Source organism: Antedon mediterranea, chromosome 6 (genome assembly GCF_964355755.1).
Source record: "Antedon mediterranea chromosome 6, ecAntMedi1.1, whole genome shotgun sequence".
Lineage (NCBI taxonomy): Eukaryota > Metazoa > Echinodermata > Crinoidea > Comatulida > Antedonidae > Antedon > Antedon mediterranea.
In genome coordinates this window covers 14114983-14129611 of record NC_092675.1, presented here as the reverse complement: position 1 = coordinate 14129611, position 14629 = coordinate 14114983, and positions in this window count along the sequence as shown.

Genomic DNA, 14629 nt, shown 5'->3' with positions numbered 1-14629 from the left:
TTTATGTTAACAAGTTTTTTCGAAAATCACAAAATGGTCTAAAACGTCTCCAAATACGATTTGAAGCTATTCTAAGCACTTTCATGTTTTTATGTTAACAAGTTTTTTCGAAAATCACAAAATGGTCTAAAACGTTTCCAAATGCGATTTGAAGCTATTCTAAGCACTTTCGTGTTTTTATGTTAACAAGTTTTTTCGAAAATCACAAAATGGTCTAAAACGTCTCCAAATGCGATTTGAAGCTATTCTAAACCCTTGGGTGTTTTTATGTTGATAAGTTTTTTCGAAAATCACAAATTGGTCTAAAACGTCTCCAAATGCGATTTGAAGCTATTCTAAACACTTTGGTGTTTTTATGTTAACAATTTTTTTCGAAAATCACAAAATGGTCTAAAACGTCTCCAAATGCGATTTGAAGCTATTCTAAACACTTTGGTGTTTTTATGTTAACAAGTTTTTTCGAAAATCACAAAATGGTCTAAAACGTCTCCAAATACGATTTGAAGCTATTCTAAGCACTTTCATGTTTTTATGTTAACAAGTTTTTTCGAAAATCACAAAATGGTCTAAAACGTCTCCAAATGCGATTTGAAGCTATTCTAAACCCTTTGGTGTTTTTATGTTGATAAGTTTTTTCGAAAATCACAAATTGGTCTAAAACGTCTCCAAATGCGATTTGAAGCTATTCTAAACACTTTGGTGTTTTTATGTTAACAATTTTTTTCGAAAATCACAAAATGGTCTAAAACGTTTCCAAATGCGATTTGAAGCTATTCTAAGCACTTTCGTGTTTTTATGTTAACAAGTTTTTTCGAAAATCACTAAATGGTCTAAAACGTTTCCAAATGCGATTTGAAGCTATTCTAAGCACTTTCGTGTTTTTATGTTAACAAGTTTTTTCGAAAATCACAAAATGGTCTAAAACGTCTCCAAATGTGATTTGAAGCTATTCTAAGCACTTTGGTGTTTTTATGTTAACAAGTTTTTTCAAAAATCACAAAATGGTCTAAAACGTCTCCAAATGCGATTTGAAGCTATTCTAAGCACTTTGGTGTTTTGTGTGAAAAAGTTTTATCTAAATGCTCAAAATGGTCTAAAACATTTTTAAATACGATATTAAGCTATTTTGTGCTCTTTGATGTTTTTGTGTGAAAATTGTTATCGAAATGCTCAAAATGGTCTAAAACGGTTTATAATGTGATTCTAAGCACTTATGGTCTAAAACGTCTCCAAATGTGATTTGAAGCTATTCTAAGCACTTTGGTGTTTTTATGTTAAAAAGTTTTTTCGAAAATCACAAAATGGTCTAAAACGTCTCCAAATGCGATTTGAAGCTATTCTAAGCACTTTGGTATTTTGTGTGAAAAAGTTTTGTCGAAATGCTCAAAATGGTCTAAAACGATTTATAATGTGATTTTAAGCACTTTGATGTTTTTGTGTAACCAAGTTTCATCGAAATGCACAAAATGGTCTAAAACGTCTCCAAATGCGATTTGAAGCTATTCTAAGCACTTTGGTGTTTTGTGTGAAAAAGTTTTGTCTAAATGCTCAAAATGGTCTAAAACGTTTTTAAATACGATATTAAGCTATTTTGTGCTCTTTGATGTTTTTGTGTGAAAAGTGTTACCGAAATGCTCAAAATGGTCTAAAACGGTTTATAATGTGATTTTAAGCACTTTGATGTTTTTCTGTAACCAAGTTTTTTCAAAAATCTCAAAATGGTCTAAAACGTCTCCAAATACGATTTGAAGCTATTCTAAGCACTTTGGTGTTTTTATGTTAACAAGTTTTTTCGAAAATCACAAAATGGTCTAAAACGTCTCCAAATGCGATTTGAAGCTATTCTAAGCACTTTGGTGTTTTTATGTTAACAAGTTTTTTCAAAATCACAAAATGGTCTAAAACGTCTCCAAATGCGATTTGAAGCTATTCTAAACCCTTTGGTGTTTTTATGTTGATAAGTTTTTTCGAAAATCACAAATTGGTCTAAAACGTCTCCAAATGCGATTTGAAGCTATTCTAAACACTTTGGGGTTTTAATGTTAACAATTTTTTTCGAAAATCACAAAATGGTCTAAAACGTTTCCAAATGCGATTTGAAGCTATTCTAAGCACTTTCGTGTTTTTATGTTAACAAGTTTTTTCGAAAATCACAAAATGGTCTAAAACGTTTCCAAATGCGATTTGAAGCTATTCTAAGCACTTTCGTGTTTTTATGTTAACAAGTTTTTTAGAAAATCACAAAATGGTCTAAAACGTCTCCAAATGTGATTTGAAGCTATTCTAAGCACTTTGGTGTTTTTATGTTAACAAGTTTTTTCAAAAATCACAAAATGGTCTAAAACGTCTCCAAATGCGATTTGAAGCTATTCTAAGCACTTTGGTGTTTTGTGTGAAAAAGTTTTATCTAAATGCTCAAAATGGTCTAAAACATTTTTAAATACGATATTAAGCTATTTTGTGCTCTTTGATGTTTTTGTGTGAAAATTGTTATCGAAATGCTCAAAATGGTCTAAAACGGTTTATAATGTGATTCTAAGCACTTTGGTGTTTTTATGTTAACAATTTTTTTCGAAAATCACAAAATGGTCTAAAACGTTTCCAAATGCGATTTGAAGCTATTCTAAGCACTTTCGTGTTTTTATGTTAACAAGTTTTTTCGAAAATCACAAAATGGTCTAAAACGTCTCCAAATGTGATTTGAAGCTATTCTAAGCACTTTGGTGTTTTTATGTTAAAAGGTTTTTTCGAAAATCACAAAATGGTCTAAAACGTCTCCAAATGCGATTTGAAGCTATTCTAAGCACTTTGGTATTTTGTGTGAAAAAGTTTTGTCGAAATGCTCAAAATGGTCTAAAACGATTTATAATGTGATTTTAAGCACTTTGTTGTTTTTGTGTAACCAAGTTTCATCGAAATGCACAAAATGGTCTAAAACGTCTCCAAATGCGATTTGAAGCTATTCTAAGCACTTTGGTGTTTTGTGTGAAAAAGTTTTGTCTAAATGCTCAAAATGGTCTAAAACGTTTTTAAATACGATATTAAGCTATTTTGTGCTCTTTGATGTTTTTGTGTGAAAAGTGTTATCGAAATGCTCAAAATGGTCTAAAACGGTTTATAATGTGATTTTAAGCACTTTGATGTTTTTGTGTGTAATCAAGTTTCATCGAAATGCACAAATTGGTCTAAAACGTCTCCAAATGCGATTTGAAGCTATTCTAAGCACTTTGGTGTTTTGTGTGAAAAAGTTTTGTCGAAATGCTCAAAATGGTTTAAAACGTTTTTAAATACGATATTAAGCTATTTTGTGCTCTTTGATGTTTTTGTGTGAAAAGTGTTATCGAAATGCTCAAAATGGTCTAAAACGGTTTATAATGTGATTTTAAGCACTTTGATGTTTTTGTGTAACCAAGTTTTTTCGAAAATCTCAAAATGGTCTAAAACGTCTCCAAATACGATTTGAAGCTATTCTAAGCACTTTGGTGTTTTTATGTTAACAAGTTTTTTCGAAAATCACAAAATGGTCTAAAACGTCTCCAAATGCGATTTGAAGCTATTCTAAGCACTTTGGTGTTTTTATGTTAACAAGTTTTTTCAAAATCACAAAATGGTCTAAACCGTCTCCAAATGCGATTTGAAGCTATTCTAAGCACTTTGGTGTTTTGTGTGAAAAAGTTTTATCTAAATGCTCAAAATGGTCTAAAACATTTTTAAATACGATATTAAGCTATTTTGTGCTCTTTGATGTTTTTGTGTGAAAATTGTTATTGAAATGCTCAAAATGGTCTAAAACGGTTTATAATGTGATTCTAAGCACTTTGGTGTTTTTATGTTAACAATTTTTTTCGAAAATCACAAAAGGGTCTAAAACGTTTCCAAATGCGATTTAAAGCTATTCTAAGCACTTTCGTGTTTTTATGTTAACAAGTTTTTTCGAAAATCACAAAATGGTCTAAAACGTTTCCAAATGCGATTTGAAGCTATTCTAAGCACTTTCGTGTTTTTATTTTAACAAGTTTTTTCGAAAATCACAAAATGGTCTAAAACGTCTCCAAATGTGATTTGAAGCTATTCTAAGCACTTTGGTGTTTTTATGTTTACAAGTTTTTTCAAAAATCACAAAATGGTCTAAAACGTCTCCAAATGCGATTTGAAGCTATTCTAAGCACTTTCGTGTTTTTATGTTAACAAGTTTTTTCGAAAATCACAAAATGGTCTAAAACGTCTCCAAATGTGATTTGAAGCTATTCTAAGCACTTTGGTGTTTTTATGTTTACAAGTTTTTTCAAAAATCACAAAATGGTCTAAAACGTCTCCAAATGCGATTTGAAGCTATTCTAAGCACTTTGGTGTTTTGTGTGAAAAAGTTTTATCTAAATGCTCAAAATGGTCTAAAACATTTTATAATGTGATTCTAAGCACTTTGGTGTTTTTATGTTTACAAGTTTTTTAGAAAATCACAAAATGGTCTAAAACGTCTCCAAATGCGATTTGAAGCTATTCTAAGCACTTTGGTGTTTTGTGTGAAAAAGTTTTGTCGAAATGCTTTAAATGGTCTAAAACGTTTTTAAATACGATATTAAGCTATTTTGTGCTCTTTGATGTTTTTGTGTGAAAATTGTTATTGAAATGCTCAAAATGGTCTAAAACGGTTTATAATGTGATTCTAAGCACTTTGGTGTTTTTATGTTAACAAGTTTTTTCAAAAATCACAAAATGGTCTAAAACGTCTCCAAATGTGATTTTAAGCTATTCTAAGCACTTTGGTGTTTTTATGTTAACAAGTTTTTTCGAAAATCACAAAATGGTCTAAAACGTCTCCAAATGCGATTTGAAGCTATTCTAAGCACTTTGGTGTTTTTATGTTAACAAGTTTTTTCAAAATCACAAAATGGTCTAAACCGTCTCCAAATGCGATTTGAAGCTATTCTAAGCACTTTGGTGTTTTGTGTGAAAAAGTTTTATCTAAATGCTCAAAATGGTCTAAAACATTTTTAAATACGATATTAAGCTATTTTGTGCTCTTTGATGTTTTTGTGTGAAAATTGTTATTGAAATGCTCAAAATGGTCTAAAACGGTTTATAATGTGATTCTAAGCACTTTGGTGTTTTTATGTTAACAATTTTTTTCGAAAATCACAAAATGGTCTAAAACGTTTCCAAATGCGATTTGAAGCTATTCTAAGCACTTTCGTGTTTTTATGTTAACAAGTTTTTTAGAAAATCACAAAATGGTCTAAAACGTTTCCAAATGCGATTTGAAGCTATTCTAAGCACTTTCGTGTTTTTATGTTAACAAGTTTTTTCGAAAATCACAAAATGGTCTAAAACGTCTCCAAATGTGATTTGAAGCTATTCTAAGCACTTTGGTGTTTTTATGTTTACAAGTTTTTTCAAAAATCACAAAATGGTCTAAAACGTCTCCAAATGCGATTTGAAGCTATTCTAAGCACTTTGGTGTTTTGTGTGAAAAAGTTTTATCTAAATGCTCAAAATGGTCTAAAACATTTTTAAATACGATATTAAGCTATTTTGTGCTCTTTGATGTTTTTGTGTGAAAATTGTTATCGAAATGCTCAAAATGGTCTAAAACGGTTTATAATGTGATTCTAAGCACTTTGGTGTTTTTATGTTAACAATTTTTTTCGAAAATCACAAAATGGTCTAAAACGTTTCCAAATGCGATTTGAAGCTATTCTAAGCACTTTCGTGTTTTTATGTTAACAAGTTTTTTCGAAAATCACAAAATGGTCTAAAACGTTTCCAAATGCGATTTGAAGCTATTCTAAGCACTTTCGTGTTTTTATGTTAACAAGTTTTTTCGAAAATCACAAAATGGTCTAAAACGTCTCCAAATGTGATTTGAAGCTATTCTAAGCACTTTGGTGTTTTTATGTTTACAAGTTTTTTAGAAAATCACAAAATGGTCTAAAACGTCTCCAAATGCGATTTGAAGCTATTCTAAGCACTTTGGTGTTTTGTGTGAAAAAGTTTTGTCGAAATGCTCAAAATGGTCTAAAACGTTTTTAAATACGATATTAAGCTATTTTGTGCTCTTTGATGTTTTTGTGTGAAAAGTGTTATCGAAATGCTCAAAATGGTCTAAAATGGTTTATAATGTGATTTTAAGCACTTTGATGTTTTTGTGTAACCAAGTTTCATCGAAATGCACAAATTGGTCTAAAACGTCTCCAAATGCGATTTGAAGCTATTCTAAGCACTTTTGTGTTTTGTGTGAAAAAGTTTTGTCGAAAATCACAAAATGGTCTAAAACGTCTAAAAAATGCGATTTGAAGCTATTCTAAGCACTTTGGTGTTTTGTGTGAAAAAGTTTTATCTAAATGCTCAAAATGGTCTAAAACATTTTTAAATACGATATTAAGCTATTTTGTGCTCTTTGATGTTTTTGTGTGAAAATTGTTATTGAAATGCTCAAAATGGTCTAAAACGATTTGTAATGTGATTCTAAGCACTTTGGTGTTTTTATGTTAACAAGTTTTTTCAAAAATCACAAAATGGTCTAAAACGTCTCCAAATGTGATTTGAAGCTATTCTAAGCACTTTGGTGTTTTTATGTTAACAAGTTTTTTCGAATATCACAAAATGGTCTAAAACGTCTCCAAATGCGATTTGAAGCTATTCCAAGCACTTTGGTGTTTTTATGTTAACAAGTTTTTTCAAAATCACAAAATGGTCTAAACCGTCTCCAAATGCGATTTGAAGCTATTCTAAGCACTTTGGTGTTTTGTGTGAAAAAGTTTTATCTAAATGCTCAAAATGGTCTAAAACATTTTTAAATACGATATTAAGCTATTTTGTGCTCTTTGATGTTTTTGTGTGAAAATTGTTATTGAAATGCTCAAAATGGTCTAAAACGGTTTATAATGTGATTCTAAGCACTTTGGTGTTTTTATGTTAACAATTTTTTTCGAAAATCACAAAATGGTCTAAAACGTTACCAAATGCGATTTGAAGCTATTCTAAGCACTTTCGTGTTTTTATGTTAACAAGTTTTTTCGAAAATCACAAAATGGTCTAAAACGTTTCCAAATGCGATTTGAAGCTATTCTAAGCACTTTCGTGTTTTTATGTTAACAAGTTTTTTCGAAAATCACAAAATGGTCTAAAACGTCTCCAAATGTGATTTGAAGCTATTCTAAGCACTTTGGTGTTTTTATGTTTACAAGTTTTTTAGAAAATCACAAAATGGTCTAAAACGTCTCCAAATGCGATTTGAAGCTATTCTAAGCACTTTGGTGTTTTGTGTGAAAAAGTTTTGTCGAAATGCTCAAAATGGTCTAAAACGTTTTTAAATACGATATTAAGCTATTTTGTGCTCTTTGATGTTTTTGTGTGAAAAGTGTTATCGAAATGCTCAAAATGGTCTAAAATGGTTTATAATGTGATTTTAAGCACTTTGATGTTTTTGTGTAACCAAGTTTCATCGAAATGCACAAATTGGTCTAAAACGTCTCCAAATGCGATTTGAAGCTATTCTAAGCACTTTGGTGTTTTGTGTGAAAAAGTTTTGTCGAAAATCACAAAATGGTCTAAAACGTCTCCAAATGCGATTTGAAGCTATTCTAAGCACTTTGGTGTTTTGTGTGAAAAAGTTTTATCTAAATGCTCAAAATGGTCTAAAACATTTTTAAATACGATATTAAGCTATTTTTTGCTCTTTGATGTTTTTGTGTGAAAATTGTTATCGAAATGCTCAAAATGGTCTAAAACGGTTTATAATGTGATTCTAAGCACTTTGGTGTTTTTATGTTAACAATTTTTTTCGAAAATCACAAAATGGAATAAAACGTTTCCAAATGCGATTTGAAGCTATTCTAAGCACTTTCGTGTTTTTATGTTAACAAGTTTTTTCGAAAATCACAAAATGGTCTAAAACGTCTCAAAATGCGATTTGAAGCTATTCTAAACCCTTTGGTATTTTTATGTTGATAAGTTTTTTCGAAAATCACAAATTGGTCTAAAACGTCTCCAAATGCGATTTGAAGCTATTCTAAACACTTTGGTGTTTTTATGTTGACAAGTTTTTTTCGAAAATCACAAATTGGTCTAAAATGTCTCCAAATGCGATTTGAAGCTATTCTAAGCACTTTGGTGTTTTTATGTTAACAAGTTTTTTCGAAAATCACAAAATGGTCTAAAACGTCTCCAAATACGATTTTAAGCTATTCTAAGCACTTTGGTGTTTTTATGTTAACAAGTTTTTTTGAAAATCACAAAATGGTCTAAAACGTCTCCAAATGCGATTTGAAGCTATTCTAAGCACTTTGGTGTTTTGTGTGAAAAAGTTTTGTCTAAATGCTCAAAATGGTCTAAAACGTTTTTAAATAAGATATTAAGCTATTTTGTGCTCTTTGATGTTTTTGTGTGAAAAGTGTTATCGAAATGCTCAAAATGGTCTAAAACAATTTATATTGTGATTTTAAGCACTTTGATGTTTTTGTGTAACCAAGTTTCATCGAAATGCACAAATTGGTCTAAAACGTCTCCAAATGCGATTTGAAGCTATTCTAAGCACTTTGGTGTTTTGTGTGAAAAAGTTTTGTCGAAATGCTCAAAATGGTCTAAAACGTTTTTAAATACGATATTAAGCTATTTTGTGCTCTTTGATGTTTTTGTGTAAAAAGTGTTATCGAAATGCTCAAAATGGTCTAAAACGGTTTATAATGTGATTTTAAGCACTTTGATGTTTTTGTGTAACCAAGTTTTTTCGAAAATCTCAAAATGGTCTAAAACGTCTGCAAATACGATTTGAAGCTATTCTAAGCACTTTGGTGTTTTGTGTGAAAAAGTTTTTTCTAAATGCTCAAAATGGTCTAAAACATTTTTAAATACGATATTAAGCTATTTTGTGCTCTTTGATGTTTTTGTGTGAAAATTGTTATCGAAATGCTCAAAATGGTCTAAAACGGTTTATAATGTGATTCTAAGCACTTTGGTGTTTTTATGTTAACAATTTTTTTCGAAAATCACAAAATGGAATAAAACGTTTCCAAATGCGATTTGAAGCTATTCTAAGCACTTTCGTGTTTTTATGTTAACAAGTTTTTTCGAAAATCACAAAATGGTCTAAAACGTCTCAAAATGCGATTTGAAGCTATTCTAAACCCTTTGGTGTTTTTATGTTGATAAGTTTTTTCGAAAATCACAAATTGGTCTAAAACGTCTCCAAATGCGATTTGAAGCTATTCTAAACACTTTGGTGTTTTTATGTTGACAAGTTTTTTTCGAAAATCACAAATTGGTCTAAAATGTCTCCAAATGCGATTTGAAGCTATTCTAAGCACTTTGGTGTTTTTATGTTAACAAGTTTTTTTGAAAATCACAAAATGGTCTAAAACGTCTCCAAATGCGATTTGAAGCTTTTCTAAGGACTTTGGTGTTTTGTGTGAAAAAGTTTTGTCTAAATGCTCAAAATGGTCTAAAACGTTTTTAAATAAGATATTAAGCTATTTTGTGCTCTTTGATGTTTTTGTGTGAAAAGTGTTATCGAAATGCTCAAAATGGTCTAAAACGATTTATAATGTGATTTTAAGCACTTTGATGTTTTTGTGTAACCAAGTTTCATCGAAATGCACAAATTGGTATAAAACGTCTCCAAATGCGATTTGAAGCTATTCTAAGCACTTTGGTGTTTTGTGTGAAAAAGTTTTGTCGAAATGCTCAAAATGGTCTAAAACGTTTTTAAATACGATATTAAGCTATTTTGTGCTCTTTGATGTTTTTGTGTGAAAAGTGTTATCGAAATGCTCAAAATGGTCTAAAACGGTTTATAATGTGATTTTAAGCACTTTGATGTTTTTGTGTAACCAAGTTTTTTCGAAAATCTCAAAATGGTCTAAAACGTCTCCAAATACGATTTGAAGCTATTCTAAGCACTTTGGTGTTTTGTGTGAAAAAGTTTTTTCTAAATGCTCAAAATGGTCTAAAACATTTTTAAATACGATATTAAGCTATTTTGTGCTCTTTGATGTTTTTGTGTGAAAATTGTTATCGAAATGCTCAAAATGGTCTAAAACGGTTTATAATGTGATTCTAAGCACTTTGGTGTTTTTATGTTAACAATTTTTTTCGAAAATCACAAAATGGTCTAAAGCGTCTCCAAATGCGATTGAAGCCATTCTAAGCACTTTGGTGTTTTTTTGTTAACAAGTTTTGTCGAAATGCTCAAAATGGTCTAAAACGTTTTTAAATACGATATTAAGCTATTTTGTGCTCTATGATGTTTTTGTGTGAAAAGTGTTATCGAAATGCTCAAAATGGTCTAAAACGGTTTATAATGTGATTTTAAGCACTTTGATGTTTTTGTGTAACCAAGTTTTTTCGAAAATCACAAAATGGTCTAAAACGTCTCCAAATGCGATTTGAAGCTATTCTAAGCACTTTGGTGTTTTTATGTTAACAATTTTTTTCGAAAATCACAAAATTGTCTAAAACGTCTCCAAATGCGATTTGAAGCTATTCTAAGCACTTTGGTGTTTTGTGTGAAAAAGTTTTGTCTAAATGCTCAAAATGGTCTAAAACATTTTTAAATACGATATTAAGCTATTTTGTGCTCATTGATGTTTTTGTGTGAAAATTGTTATCGAAATGCTCTAAATGGTCTAAAACGGTTTATAATGTGATTCTATGCACTTTGGTGTTTTTATGTTAACAATTTTTTTTGAAAATCACAAAATGGTCTAAAACGTCTCCAAATGCGATTTGAAGCTATTCTAAGCACTTTGGTGTTTTTATGTTAACAAGTTTTTTCGAAAATCACAAAATGGTCTAAAACGTCTCCAAATGCGATTTGAAGATATTCTAAACCCTTTGGTGTTTTTATGTTGATAAGTTTTTTCGAAAATCACAAATTGGTCTAACACGTCTCCAAATGCGATTTGAAGCTATTCTAAACACTTTGGTGTTTTTATGTTGACAAGTTTTTTCGAAAATCACAAATTGGTCTAAAATGTCTCCAAATGCGATTTGAAGCTATTCTAAGCACTTTGGTGTTTTTATGTTAAAAATTTTTTTCGAAAATCACAAAATGGTCTAAAACGTTTCCAAATGCGATTTGAAGCTATTCTAAGCACTTTCGTGTTTTTATGTTAACAAGTTTTTTCGAAAATCACAAAATGGTCTAAAACGTTTCCAAATGCGATTTGAAGCTATTCTAAGCACTTTCGTGTTTTTATGTTAACAAGTTTTTTCGAAAATCACAAAATGGTCTAAAACGTCTCCAAATGTGATTTGAAGCTATTCTAAGCACTTTGGTGTTTTTATGTTTACAAGTTTTTTCAAAAATCACAAAATGGTCTAAAACGTCTCCAAATGCGATTTGAAGCTATTCTAAGCACTTTGGTGTTTTGTGTGAAAAAGTTTTATCTAAATGCTCAAAATGGTCTAAAACATTTTTAAATACGATATTAAGCTATTTTTTGCTCTTTGATGTTTTTGTGTGAAAATTGTTATCGAAATGCTCAAAATGGTCTAAAACGGTTTATAATGTGATTCTAAGCACTTTGGTGTTTTTATGTTAACAATTTTTTTCGAAAATCACAAAATGGAATAAAACGATTCCAAATGCGATTTGAAGCTATTCTAAGCACTTTCGTGTTTTTATGTTAACAAGTTTTTTCGAAAATCACAAAATGGTCTAAAACGTCTCAAAATGCGATTTGAAGCTATTCTAAACCCTTTGGTGTTTTTATGTTGATAAGTTTTTTCGAAAATCACAAATTGGTCTAAAACGTCTCCAAATGCGATTTGAAGCTATTCTAAACACTTTGGTGTTTTTATGTTGACAAGTTTTTTTCGAAAATCACAAATTGGTCTAAAATGTCTCCAAATGCGATTTGAAGCTATTCTAAGCACTTTGGTGTTTTTATGTTAACAAGTTTTTTCGAAAATCACAAAATGGTCTAAAACGTCTCCAAATACGATTTTAAGCTATTCTAAGCACTTTGGTGTTTTTATGTTAACAAGTTTTTTTGAAAATCACAAAATGGTCTAAAACGTCTCCAAATGCGATTTGAAGCTATTCTAAGCACTTTGGTGTTTTGTGTGAAAAAGTTTTGTCTAAATGCTCAAAATGGTCTAAAACGTTTTTAAATAAGATATTAAGCTATTTTGTGCTCTTTGATGTTTTTGTGTGAAAAGTGTTATCGAAATGCTCAAAATGGTCTAAAACAATTTATAATGTGATTTTAAGCACTTTGATGTTTTTGTGTAACCAAGTTTCATCGAAATGCACAAATTGGTCTAAAACGTCTCCAAATGCGATTTGAAGCTATTCTAAGCACTTTGGTGTTTTGTGTGAAAAAGTTTTGTCGAAATGCTCAAAATGGTCTAAAACGTTTTTAAATACGATATTAAGCTATTTTGTGCTCTTTGATGTTTTTGTGTAAAAAGTGTTATCGAAATGCTCAAAATGGTCTAAAACGGTTTATAATGTGATTTTAAGCACTTTGATGTTTTTGTGTAACCAAGTTTTTTCGAAAATCTCAAAATGGTCTAAAACGTCTGCAAAAACGATTTGAAGCTATTCTAAGCACTTTGGTGTTTTGTGTGAAAAAGTTTTTTCTAAATGCTCAAAATGGTCTAAAACATTTTTAAATACGATATTAAGCTATTTTGTGCTCTTTGATGTTTTTGTGTGAAAATTGTTATCGAAATGCTCAAAATGGTCTAAAACGGTTTATAATGTGATTCTAAGCACTTTGGTGTTTTTATGTTAACAATTTTTTTCGAAAATCACAAAATGGAATAAAACGTTTCCAAATGCGATTTGAAGCTATTCTAAGCACTTTCGTGTTTTTATGTTAACAAGTTTTTTCGAAAATCACAAAATGGTCTAAAACGTCTCAAAATGCGATTTGAAGCTATTCTAAACCCTTTGGTGTTTTTATGTTGATAAGTTTTTTCGAAAATCACAAATTGGTCTAAAACGTCTCCAAATGCGATTTGAAGCTATTCTAAACACTTTGGTGTTTTTATGTTGACAAGTTTTTTTCGAAAATCACAAATTGGTCTAAAATGTCTCCAAATGCGATTTGAAGCTATTCTAAGCACTTTGGTGTTTTTATGTTAACAAGTTTTTTTGAAAATCACAAAATGGTCTAAAACGTCTCCAAATGCGATTTGAAGCTATTCTAAGGACTTTGGTGTTTTGTGTGAAAAAGTTTTGTCTAAATGCTCAAAATGGTCTAAAACGTTTTTAAATAAGATATTAAGCTATTTTGTGCTCTTTGATGTTTTTGTGTGAAAAGTGTTATCGAAATGCTCAAAATGGTCTAAAACGATTTATAATGTGATTTTAAGCACTTTGATGTTTTTGTGTAACCAAGTTTCATCGAAATGCACAAATTGGTATAAAACGTCTCCAAATGCGATTTGAAGCTATTCTAAGCACTTTGGTGTTTTGTGTGAAAAAGTTTTGTCGAAATGCTCAAAATGGTCTAAAACGTTTTTAAATACGATATTAAGCTATTTTGTGCTCTTTGATGTTTTTGTGTGAAAAGTGTTATCGAAATGCTCAAAATGGTCTAAAACGGTTTATAATGTGATTTTAAGCACTTTGATGTTTTGGTGTAACCAAGTTTTTTCGAAAATCTCAAAATGGTCTAAAACGTCTCCAAATACGATTTGAAGCTATTCTAAGCACTTTGGTGTTTTGTGTGAAAAAGTTTTTTCTAAATGCTCAAAATGGTCTAAAACATTTTTAAATACGATATTAAGCTATTTTGTGCTCTTTGATGTTTTTGTGTGAAAATTGTTATCGAAATGCTCAAAATGGTCTAAAACGGTTTATAATGTGATTCTAAGCACTTTGGTGTTTTTATGTTAACAATTTTTTTCGAAAATCACAAAATGGTCTAAAGCGTCTCCAAATGCGATTGAAGCCATTCTAAGCACTTTGGTGTTTTTATGTTAACAAGTTTTGTCGAAATGCTCAAAATGGTCTAAAACGTTTTTAAATACGATATTAAGCTATTTTGTGCTCTATGATGTTTTTGTGTGAAAAGTGTTATCGAAATGCTCAAAATGGTCTAAAACGGTTTATAATGTGATTTTAAGCACTTTGATGTTTTTGTGTAACCAAGTTTTTTCGAAAATCACAAAATGGTCTAAAACGTCTCCAAATGCGATTTGAAGCTATTCTAAGCACTTTTGTGTTTTTATGTTAACAATTTTTTTCGAAAATCACAAAATTGTCTAAAACGTCTCCAAATGCGATTTGAAGCTATTCTAAGCACTTTGGTGTTTTGTGTGAAAAAGTTTTGTCTAAATGCTCAAAATGGTCTAAAACATTTTTAAATACGATATTAAGCTATTTTGTGCTCATTGATGTTTTTGTGTGAAAATTGTTATCGAAATGCTCTAAATGGTCTAAAACGGTTTATAATGTGATTCTATGCACTTTGGTGTTTTTATGTTAACAATTTTTTTTGAAAATCACAAAATGGTCTAAAACGTCTCCAAATGCGATTTGAAGCTATTCTAAGCACTTTGGTGTTTTTATGTTAACAAGTTTTTTCGAAAATCACAAAATGGTCTAAAACGTCTCCAAATGCGATTTGAAGATATTCTAAACCCTTTGGTGTTTTTATGTTGATAAGTTTTTTCGAAA